This window comes from Schistocerca serialis, chromosome 10 (assembly GCF_023864345.2).
Source record: "Schistocerca serialis cubense isolate TAMUIC-IGC-003099 chromosome 10, iqSchSeri2.2, whole genome shotgun sequence".
NCBI classification, from domain to species: domain Eukaryota; kingdom Metazoa; phylum Arthropoda; class Insecta; order Orthoptera; family Acrididae; genus Schistocerca; species Schistocerca serialis.
The window spans coordinates 57862695-57875376 of NC_064647.1; the positions used below are offsets into that span (position 1 = coordinate 57862695).

At 40.4% G+C, this 12682-nt stretch overlaps 1 non-coding gene across 1 annotated transcript; it reads left to right on the forward strand.

Moving 5' to 3' along the window:
* Positions 1–4659: 4659 nt before the first annotated feature.
* Positions 4660–4731, forward strand: Trnae-cuc (transfer RNA glutamic acid (anticodon CUC)). Its single transcript has one exon. It is a non-coding gene; the product is annotated as a tRNA-Glu (tRNA).
* Positions 4732–12682: the final 7951 nt, after the last annotated feature.

Consider the following 12682-nt stretch of genomic DNA (forward strand, 5'->3'; position numbering starts at 1 on the left):
TCATCTACCAAGATGTCGTGGCCAATATATATCATGTATTGATATCACCCCATTGGCATGTCAAAGTTGGCACCGTAACTGCAAGTTTCCATCAGGCGTTGACAGCAGTCGTGCATGCCTGCTGGAGCACACCACCTCCAGCAGCTCCGTACCACAAGCGCCCTCTGCTACCGCAGTTACAGCCAGCGGCAACCCCACAGCCACTGCACTCATAGCGACATCGATACGCAATGCTATGCATACACCACCCTGTCGCACCTTCCACACCGCCGTTCGCACTACAGTTCGGAGAGCCGTATCCTTGTTGCTATTGTATTAGACGGACTTATTTCTTGCTTCATTATTTGTAACGAGTCTTCCTAGACTTGGAGAAATACAATTTAATTATATCTTGTGTTTACTGTGTTAACTTGTTCGCCAGTAATTTCTGCTCCTGCCCAGCTTTCCTACGACGACACTCGCCGTACCACTATGTAGCCCACCTACGCAAAATATTTTTTTAACAGTTCAAGAGAAATTATAGCAACTACAATAAAGAAAAAGAAATGGGGCATCGAGTAACTGGGGTAATTTACAATGTAGCCTGGGTGGGATTATGAGTAGTATTCGCAGTTAAAAGTGGCGACCAAGGGAACTGTATCTGGTTAATCAGTACTAACCTTCGGCAGATGGACATATGTTTATTAATTTCCATTATTTCAAGGTAGTTCATCGTCATTTCTTTATGGATGTGATGTAATACTTCATCTTGCACATTGTAACTATGGACTCCTTTAATCAGGTGGTCTGCAAATGTAGAGTCTCCTTTTCTAAGTTTCCGACTTCTGTGGAGTCCATTCGTCGCCACTTGTAAGTGCAGATATTACTCTTAATCACATCCAGGCATGTCGTAAAACCTCTCTTACACAAATGCCCCATTTTTTCATTTATTTCAGTTACTATAATTTTTCTTGTCCTGTTAAGACTTACTTCGTGTAAACACAGCTCTTTAATCCCACTACTATATGTCATCTGTTTGCAGTTTAGGACCTGTTAAAGACAAGATTATTTTGTTCAGTCGCTCCCTTGGAACACGTCATCAATGTTTATTGTCCAATTTATTTTCTTCTAAGGACAACTGTAGTTACTTTTTTGTATAGTTCATTAGTTAATATATCACATATTTTATCTTAGTTAAATAATTGTACATCGCATTTTCGCAGAAATAATTCCTCTCATTTTATTCCTAAATATAACATTAACAATTTTCATTTGGACACAAAGATACTCTGTAGATGCACTAGTTTAAAATCTTTGGTCGTACAAAAATTTCAATACACCACATATTTATCTTTGTGCCTGATGATGGTGTTAATAGCCGAAACACGGTCTGTGAAGTAATCAATAAATATTGTCGAATATTGCCCCAGTGTTGCGTGAGTTTTCATTCATAATGTGCGAAATATTCTAGCAAGAACCGACGGAACTGTCAGTCAATGTAAAGATATTATCTGAAGAAAGAACCTACTGTCCTGATATCGCATCAGAACCGAGAGACTAAATTCCATGTGTGTTCTGAAGTCTCCTGGAAGGAAGGGAGAAAAGGAGACTAGAGTTAAACGGCCCGTCGACATCGAGGTCATACAGACGCAGCAAAAACTCGAAATACTGCAATTGGCCGTGCCCTTTCAAAGGAAAAATCCCGGCATTTATCTGGAGCGATTTGGGGAAATAACAGATAACCTAAACCTGCATGGCCGGAGGCTGATTTAAATCGTCATCCTCCAGTGTGTTGTAACGACTGTGCCACGTCTCTCGAAAAATCTGCTGCAGAAGTGACACATTACGCGGAAGGTAGCTGTTTGCGTGCAAAACGCGAACAACGTTGGCCTGACTTATTCCATACGCACTCGCAGTTACTTTGGAGCCTAGCCCTCTATTGCTTACTGTCGCTATTTGGCAACAAACCGAAAATTCACGTGTCATGTTGAAGAAACCACTCGAATATGAATGATGATGCCGTCTGGCAAAACACACAGTATCGTTGCATCGAGCTATACTGTGTTTAGCGAATTTTTTTCTGCCACTTGAAACACATGTAGTACGATTTTTAAATTATGGAGAATGATACTTATGATAGTACAGATTATGTTGCAGCGTCTCTGTAACTTAATGGTTAATAATCTCTATAGAAAAGGCAACGTCCCGACTGAGTAACTCACCGACTCACCATCGTCCACCCCAAAGCACTAAAGATACAAACTTGAAATTTGCAGAGGCGTCGTTTAAAAAGGGATTTTTCGGTATTCCATTCCGCAGTAGGTGAAACAGGGGATGAGGTTTTTTTTGAAAATATGCCGCATTAAGGCATAACATTGGTATCTGGTTTCTTGGTCAGAAATAAAGAAATACGTGTTTCAGTATTTTTGGAAATTTAATTGCTGTGGGTGTGGAATAGTGGGTGAAAGATATTTTTTTTCAAAATATGTCATTATTAAACAATTACTAAAGTATTTTTAAGGCTACATCTATGAACATTGTTAATTGGTTTCACGGCTACAATAAAAAATACGTGTTTCATTATTTTTGAAAATTCAGTCGCTAAGGGTTTAAAATAGGTGATGTGATGTTTTATGAAAATATTTCATCATCAAAGCACTTTTAAAATTAAATCTATGAAAATCTGAATTAGGCTTCTCAGTTGTTGTTGTTGTGGTCTTCAGTCCTGAGACTGGTTTGATGCAGCTCTCCATGCTACTCTATCCTGTGCAAGCTTCTTCATCTCCCAGTAGCTACTGCAACCTACATCCTTCTGAATCTGCTTAGTGTATTCATCTCTTGGTCTCCCCCTACGACTTTTAACCTCCATGCTGCCCTCCAATACTAAATTGGTGATCCCTTGATGCCTCAGAACATGTCCTACCAACCTTCTCAGTTATAAATAAAAATTACGCATTTCACTGTTTTTGGGAATTCAACCCCTATGGGGGTGAAATACGGGGTGAGAAAATATTTCACTAGGCAAACATTTTTTAAGCTAAAGATACGAAAATTTGTAATTGGCTTCTCTGCTAGAAATAAAAATACGCATGCCACTGTTTTTGAAAATTCAACCCGAAAGGAGACGAAACAGAGGATGACAACTTTTAAGAAAATATTTCGTTACATTAAAAAAGTTAAAGCTAAATCTATAAAAACTGTTATTTCAGTTCTCGATTAGATAAAACGAAATATCTATTAGCGGATGAAAGTGTCTATGGACATATCTCCATAAGAACTCAAAAAGCATGATTATGAAAGTTTGGACTCCAGCTATCAAATTCGCTTTTTGAGCAGAAGTATATTCGGAAAATACGATGGTTGTATGACCTTAATTCGCGTGAAGAGTTTAGAAGGTGTTGCAGTTTGTGAACAAAATAAAAACTCGATTAAAGGAAAATAAAGGTTCCCTTATGGCAATGAACCTAAAAAACTGAATAAATCAAAGTGTTTATGTATAGCCTCTTACTTAGTACTTCGCGTTCCAGACACTACGCCAGATACTTTTTTCATTGAAATTGGTTCCCTAAGAAAAAAAGTTATGCAACAGAGAATTAAATATGGGTTATGAGCAACATCTGCCGAAACAGCTGTTTCGTTCGCTCCGCTTGGGGGTTTGCTCCTTCCCTCTGCGCAGTATACAAGTGTCCTCCCATTAACATTTTTTGCACAATCTCTGAATCATCATTCTTGGTGGACACCGTCTGTCAGAATATCTTCGTGAATACAACTGAGCTATTCTCTTCGCATTCCTTCCGTATTATGCGCAAAGAAGCACCTTATCTAGTGTATCTCGGTTTGTGAGACATTTATTTTCCAAACTCAACGGCTCACGGGAACTATTAATCGTATTTTGAAGAGTGCAACGCCGTTAAATTCGTCTCTTTTAGGACTACGATACAAGCAGCAAAAATTACTATCGTTACATTCGAAAAAACGAAGGTGATACCGATATCACCATAACAAACAACCTACGAAACGAAATTTTACATCGTTTATTGAGGACTTTTTCACAACTTATCTGAGTGAAAACTGAGTAAGCATGCCTTAAACAGTTTCGGAAGTATTAGAGGAAAAACAGCTGAACTGTATCACCCTGTATACGCAAGCTATTAGAAACGGGAAACTTGTAGCGGGCGTTGAAGCATCACAACTCCAGAACGGACTCGCATGGTATGTCCGCATCTGAGACTAGAAAAGCAGTTGGGACATGATTGGTCGTTTCTTTGTTTAAGGAATAAATACGTTCGGAAAAGGATTCTGGCTTGACCAAACACAATATGCTTTTTTTTTCCAAAAGGCATAAAAGTGTGAATCATTTAATACTCGTTATGTGATGAGTATCTACTAATTTTGATAAATATCGGGCTTTTGCTTCATGGTGTAACACTTTCCAATACGTATTTTAGTAAAGTGTTCTTCGCGAGTCAAAGTGGCCATGATCCCTCCACCCAGCCGCCTTGGATCCACGTCTCTGTCGCAGGAAGCCAGTTCACGGTACAGACGCACGTCATGTTTCCGAAAGTCTACTCCATTCATACGACACGAGTTCTGCCGAACGATATTCTAACTTAAGATATAAACGGAATAAAGGACGTCGCTACTGCACCTTCTAACTTAAAAGAAGTTTTAACTGCAAGCTCCGGTATGGTCTAGTGGCTAGGATACCTGGCTCTCACCCAGGAGGCTCGGGTTCGATTCCCGGTACCGGAAAATTTTTTTAAGCAACTGCTGCTACACATTTACGTAAAAATTATTAAAACGAGAGTTCAAAGTCTTTCATAGCATTATCTCTGCTTAGCAACGTAAACAGAGATCGCAGTTTGGTTCGCATTGTGAAATAATTTAAAAATATAGTTGTATTACAGACAGTTACACATTGAGCGGTGTCCATTATCGTTCATAGCCTTCTGACAAGCAATTACACAGAAGTTTCGTTTATCTGGAACCAGAATATCGGCTTTTCCGGCCGTCCTGAGCGGACGCGCTGTGGCGCTTCTGTTTGGATTTCATGACTCTGCGTAACAGTGTTGTGTAAAATTGTGATTGTGGTGATGCAGCATTTTAGTTTCCTTGTATTCGCGAACTGTTAACTGCTGACATGGCAACAATGTTTCCCAGAAAGCTTACCCTAAGATTTGGATTTGACAAAGCAACCCGTAATGTTCAGCCAAGTTCACTAGAAATTCATGACTGGATCGTTGACGTTATTGGCATTACTTCGGATCAGACGCACACTGCTTATTATGACTTGGAGCAATACTGCTTTTTTGTGAAGCTGCTTTCCCCGTTGGTGTTGGAACGGATTTTGCAGAAATTTGAAGGAAAAGCTGAATTCCGCCATCGCGATAATTCGGTGAGTACAGTTACTATTTCAAATGCTGATGTTGATTATAAACAAGTCAGAGTATTTAATTTGCCTCCTGAGGTAGAAAACTGCTACTTAAAAGACGCATTATCTAAATACGGTGACGTCAGACAAATTCGTAATGAACGATGGTCAAGCCAGCATAGATTGCAATGCTTTAGTGGCGTTCGTTCTGTCGATATGCATGTCAAACAAAACATTCCATCTCATATTTTGGTTTGTGGCTACAAAGCGCACGTTATATACAATGGACAGACTTTGACTTGTCATATATGTAATGAAAGTGGGCATCTCCGGCAGAACTGTCCAAAAAAGGTGTTTGTATTGCAGAATAATTTACAACAGCGTAAAAGGTTAACACTGGCTGATCTTGTGACTGAAAATCAGATGACGGGTGGTGAAGTTTCCAGCATTTCGGGGAATGTAGACGACAGGCCACAAAATACTCTTGAAGCATTTCCACCTTTACTCAGGAAAGACACTGTAGACAATCCGGCTGGAAAAAGTAGTATAGCCACTAACAAAAGACGTCGAACTTGTGACGGCAGTAGCACAGATGAAGAAGATATCAACCTATCGCTGAAAGCTGTAGGTGACAATCAGAAAACAGTACTGGAAACTGTTTCAGACAATATTGTCAGCATAGATTCGAACTCTGAGTCAAGTACATCAGTAGACAGATCGAATATGCTACCATCACCTGAACAGGTCGAAGTGACATCAGAGTCCCATTCTGTAGCGCTGGACGCGCCAGTAGATGGCAATGCGCTGCTCTTGGTGACACCACAACCCCGCGCTGCAGTACCCGTACGTCAATCAATGCAGACAGATTCACTCGCAGATGCAACTGAAAGCAAACATGACGAGGTAGCGAGTGATTGTCAACAACAGGCGACGTCACAGTCCAAATCCCAAGACGAAGAAGTGGAGTTTTACAACAATAACACACAAACAGTAAACGAAAGTGTTCATAGAAGTGATGGGGCATTGGAAGAGTGTTTGCAAACTGCTTCTGCGCCGCCTTTGGCAGACGAGATGGTGGCACACGACTGCCACTCAGATCCACCGACACCGGTCTCGGTGGAAAACTGTTCAGGGGGTGGGCGGAGCAGACATTCGGTGAAGGCTAGTGTCAATGCAAACCGCAAGAAAAGTAAAAAGAAAGGTTCTAATGCAAACCGTGACGGTGGTCTCCAGTCAGATTCTCAGGAAGTATCCGGTATGGAGTGGCATGAAATGATAGACTAGCGGGAAAAAGGTCACCCCCTATGTTACAGTCATATACGATTACCACGTTAAACAGTAATAGAATACAGTCGGATGTTAAAATAGCTGCTCTGAAACAGTTTCTGTATGAGTCAGCGACGGATATTGCTCTCCTACAGGAAGTGGTATTCCCACAATTAAATTTTTCCAATTACGTTGATTTTTACAATATTTCCACTGAAACGAATGTTGGCACGGCCATTTTAGTTAGAGAAGGCATCCCCGTACATGACGTTGATAAATTAGAATCAGGGCGAGGTATTGGAATAAATGTAGCAGGAGTTACTATAGTCAATTTATATGCTCCTTCTGGCAGCAGTAATAGAGCTGCAAGAGCCACATTCTTTAATGAAAGCGTAATTTATTTACTGAGGAAAAACCCCCTCCAACTTATAATAGGGGGAGATTTTAATTGTGTATTGAGTCGAAAGGATCAAACCCCCAACTTCAATTACTCACCTGACTTGAGACGTCTTGTTGTTGATTTAAAATTAAAAGATGCGTGGGAAATAAAATACCCAACAATGGTGAACTTCACTCATTTTGTTGCGAATTCCTGTAGTAGAATTGACAGAATTTACGTATCGGAAAATTTAGCAGATAAAGTACTGAAAACAGAAACTGTTCCCGTTAGTTTTTCCGATCACAGTGCGTTGCTGACCTGCGTAGATTTAACACCACAACCTACCCGAAGAGTAAGAAGCCAGTGGAATCTAAATATATCGTTATTATCAGAAGAAGACTTAGAAGATGCCCTAACCAGAGCTTGGGAAATGTGTCTCCGTTCACTGAACAACTTTCCAAGTGTGATAGAATGGTGGACCCAACGAGCGAAACCGAAGCTAAGGAAAGTTTTAATATCTTTTAGTATAGATATGGCCAGAGAAAGGAAACAGACTGTAGAATTCTACTACAGCGTGCTCAGGGACCTCTACGATCAGACAGATGCAATTCCTACAAGATTAAAAGACATCAAGAAAATAAAAGCAAAGTTAATAAGTCTGAAACGTAAGGAACTGGAGGGACTTAAAATAAAATCCAAAGCAAAGTCAGTCACTGAAGATGAGACTGCTGCATTGTACCACCTTGTCAGACACGCCAAAAATAGAAGAAGAAGTTTCATGGATGAACTTCAAATAGATGATGGTACCATAATCACCACCCAGAAGGAAATAATTAAAGAGATCTCAGCGTACTATGAACGTATGTATGCGCCAGGGGAAACAAACGAAGAAGAATACGATGACCTCTTTGGGACATATCTTCCACGAATATCGCGAGATGGTGATGAGAACATTTCTTCGGACATCACCAAGGAAGATGTATTAGAAATCGTGTGCAGCTCCCCTGCTAAAAAATCTCCAGGACCTGATGGACTGCCCATTGAATTCTATAAACGATTTTGGACCCTGATAGGAGAAAAGTTCACCGAAATTGTCAATGAAGTCTTACAAGGAAAGCCAGTGCCTGCAGAGTTCAAACAATGCAAAATCGTGTTGATCCCGAAGAACAGAGGCTGCAAAAAAATAAACAACCTACGGCCGATTTCGCTTTTAAATTCAGATTATAAAATTATAGCTCGAGTAATTAACAAGCGCTTTACACCATGCACTGCTGACATCATAGGCCAACAGCAGACTTGTGCTTTTAGAAGAACGATTTTACAAACTGCGGCTTTGTATCGCGATGTCATTGCGCTAGCGCAGGCAAGTAACATAAAATGTGGACTGCTTTTCATAGACTTCCATAAGGCATTTGATCAAATTAATCACAAATACCTGATAGAGATAATGCGCCGAATGGACTTCCTGCCAAAAACCATCGACATCATCAAGAACATGGCAATGGGTGTTACTGCACAAATCTCCGTTAACTGTCAACTGACAAAAAAAATTGAAATAAAAAGGGGTGTTACCCAAGGAAGCCCCTTATCCATGCTCCTGTTCGTTATATCGCTGGAACCTTTCTTGAGACAGCTACAGCACAGGCTGACAGGCATTACCATTCAAGGAACAAAGACCGTGGTAGGTGCTTACGCGGACGATGTAGGCGTAATCATCAGAGACCAAACAGATGTGACTCAACTAGAGATGATACTTGCAAAATATTGTTCCGCATCAGGTGCGAGGGTAAATGAAAATAAAAGTAAATTTCTAAATATAAAGCGGCTTGCTAACTTACGCATTGAGTGGGCGAACCATGTTAATGAACACAAAGCTCTTGGAATGGCATTGACAACGTCCCTTATAAAAATGATAGCAATAAATTGGCGGGAGGTGGCAAGAAAAATCAAGGGAGCTTTGGTTGAAAACTGTCAACGTAGCATAGACCAGTTCCAGAGAATACTGTTTATCAACACGTATATTTTATCCAAGGCCTACTACATAGCACAGGTTCTCCCCTTTCCATCAATGGTGGCGAAGACGATCATGTCCACTTTAGCAAAGTTCTTGTGGAAAGGGGAATTGTTTCGAGTGCCGGTGAAGACAGCAGTTTTGGATCCAAGCAATGGAGGAATGGGTCTAACCGACATCAAGTCTAAAGCGATGGCATTGTATGTCAAACGAACATGGAGCATAATGTGTAATGATCCAGGGTGCATTACAGCAAAACTATACGATATTGTCAGGCCAGAAAGTGTGGAGCCGCCGATAAATATACAAAAAATAAGTTTCAAGCTGAAACACATTAGGGAGTATTATCTTGAACTAAGTTATCTCAGCAAAAAGATTTTAAACTCCAAAAACGTTACAGCAAAGGCGATTTTAGCTGAAAGGCGGAAACATGAAAGGAAAAATAACATAGAAACTAAATATGCTGGAATAGCATGGAATGTGGTCTGGAAAAACATCAGTAGTGATGTTCTTTCGTCTGACGTGAGAACAGCGTGGTACAAGGTAGTCAACAACATCATCAGCACTAATGAGCGCCTCTTTGCCGTCGGTTTAAGTGACACAAACCTCTGCAGCAAATGCAACCTCGTTGATAGTGTGCCTCATCGTTACACTTGTGGAGATCGGATTATCAACTGGAGGTGGACCAGGGAGAAAATTGCTCAAATAACAAGAACTTCAGCAAACAATGTACCGACTAACATTTTCTTCAGACCAGAGGAAAGTTACTACCATCAGGCAAAAAATAACGCTGTGATTTGGTTAATGGGCAAATATACAAGTTATGTTTTTAACAATATTGGGAGCGATGAACATATTGAATACAAGATGTATATGGAAAATGAATTCGAGAAAATACTCAAATATCAGAATCACAATAAGAAATATGGCAACATGCTCCGAATTGTCTTCAACCGAATGGGCATAGGTTAGGAACTGGATTCCTAGTAGAGAGGGAATGGATTGGGTCACGTTCCCGACCCTAACCTCACCTGCAAGTCACACATGAAAAATAAATCAGCAGTACAGCAGATACAAGAATACGGCGAGAAACATCTGGTGTCTGATATAAAGGAAGATCATGAACTCCCTATAGATGCGTTTAGAAGGCTGGAACTGACAAAAATAACAAGGCAGTGAAATATTTTGCGATGTCGCTGTTCGGGACTTCTCTTCTGTCCATGTAATTTACCCTGGAAAAAACACACATCAAGGATTTACTGAATGATTAATTTGGGCCTGGGAAATGATGATGAGGAACCGGCTGCAGAAGGAGAAAATGTGCTATGCTGAACTGCCACCAGTTGAAGGTGACAGTGAAGCTGCTAAATTGTGCTACTACTAAAGACTCATTTTTTGAATCTGTAATTCATGACTGCAATTATCTGTCACCTATTTATGTCATTTCATTGTAGCCATTTTTGTTACTGTTTCTAGTGAATAAAAAAAAAAAAAAGTGGCTAGGATACCTGGCTCTCACCCAGGAGGCTCGGGTTCGATTCCCGGTACCGGAAAATTTTTTTAAGCAACTGCTGCTACACATTTACGTAAACATTATTAAAACGAGAGTTCAAAGTCTTTCATAGTAGATACTGGCAAATTATAGCACAAATACAAACTTTCTACTCATATCGACTGCCGTAAGCACTGAACGTGAACATACTCAAGAATCTGACAAATCCCCGGTAATAATCTGCAAAGCGCCATACACTGCGCAAGCAGAACACTATCCGCTATCCATTGTTGCGAAAACAAGGGACAGAGCGTTGCAAAATCGACCAATTCGGTACGAAGAAAACCATCCGCAATCAAGGTGGTATTTTCAAACTATCAATGGTGCAGTGGAGAATAAAATAAAAGAACCCACGTGCTCTTTAAAAGCCCAAACTTATATAATAATAATAATAATAATAATAATAATATCTTGCGTTGTCGGGTGTTCTGCCGGATATCAGCGTCGTACTTGTATGATATTTCGGTGGTGTAACTCGTTACCTTCATCAGGTGCGACCTCAGACTCAGATGTCATTAGATCGCCGGGAAAAATGGTTCAAATGGCTCTGAACACTATGGGACTTAACATCTATGGTTATCAGTCCCCTAGAACTTAGAACTACTTAAACCTAACTAACCTAAGGACATCACAGAACACCCAGTCATCACGAGGCAGAGAAAATCCCTGACCCAGCCGGGAAGCGAACCCGGGAACCCGGGCGCGGGAAGCGAGAATGCTACCGCACGACCACTAGCTGCAGACTCGCCGGGAAAGCCTGAAGAATTACAATAATAATAATAATAATAGTGATGATGATAATCATAATAAGGAAATCACCATACGAGAGGAAAATGTTGTCAACAGCAAAAAACGATAATTTACCACCAACTAATTGGAGACTAACGAAAATATAAGCTCAAATCTCCGCCATTAACGAAAAATGTAATCGTACAACAGCGCATCGTTTCGTGTGCACACAAATCAGTGGCATATGAAGCACCCGCTAAACAGACTTGACATCAGCCAGCAGAGACCATCTTGAGATGCAGTGCAATCGCTATCTTCAGTGTCCATTATTTGTTTCTATAATATCTTCGACGGTGTAGTGGGGTACTTGTATCACATCTTATAAAAGTTAGAGGGTGGTCCTAAGTTTATAAAAGATTTGGCAAACAACTTCGACATAGTAATACGGGCCTCACATAAGAAAATTTAAGTTCTCAACCGGGCTAGCAACACTGTCGATACCCAGCACAGAAGTTAACGTAATTTTTAGTTAATTAATAATTAATTTGTAATTTCTAAGCGACAGCCCAACATGTTGGAATATCTAAAGGACCGAAGCAAAGAGCACGGCAAGCCAAAGCAAACGAAGGAAAATCAGTGTTAAAACTAATATCGACGAGGTGGTCATCAGAGACAGAGTGAAGAGCAAGTTCTTATCTGTTCTTTTCAGACTAACAATCGCAGCATTCGGCTTAAGTGATTTCGAGAAATTACAGAAATTTAAATCACGCTGGTCGGCTGACGATCTGAATCCCGCAACTCTTGAGTACGAGTTCAAATTGTATATTTCCTCTTGTGTAAGCCACTCGAGTGTGTAAGACATGCCATAATTTTGTATCCCGAAATTACAAGAAAAAAAATTACGTTACATTACAGACTGCTAGCCTTATTTACGTCACACAAATCCTAATCCCTGTCAGATGTCCCATCTGTTATCTTGTACTTGTCTTGTGCCTGGCTATGAATTACCGTTTTCACATATTGCCTCATTATCAGTTGTGTCTACAGCATTTGAAATACCACACTTTCTCTGCGGCTTCACAATGACGTCAACCTTCATATTAACCCAGGGTCTTTTTATGCGGGTTCAAAATTATGCTATAGTTACTTTTCCTAGTTAATCTAATGTCGAACTGTTTCCAGGAGACTTCCTCCACTCGTTTAACTCGGCTCTCGAGGTTGCTCTGAGGGGGATGTTAGTGTTTACATGAAGTGATTGGACTTTACTTGTCAAACTCCGTGTATGGCGTCTAGTTTTGCTTTGCGCTCTGTAGCAAATCCTGCTTTCCCTCGCATTTTTTACATTTGTCTTAAACTGACCTCGCACCATTAATGAAGATTGTGTAAGAGTTCTCC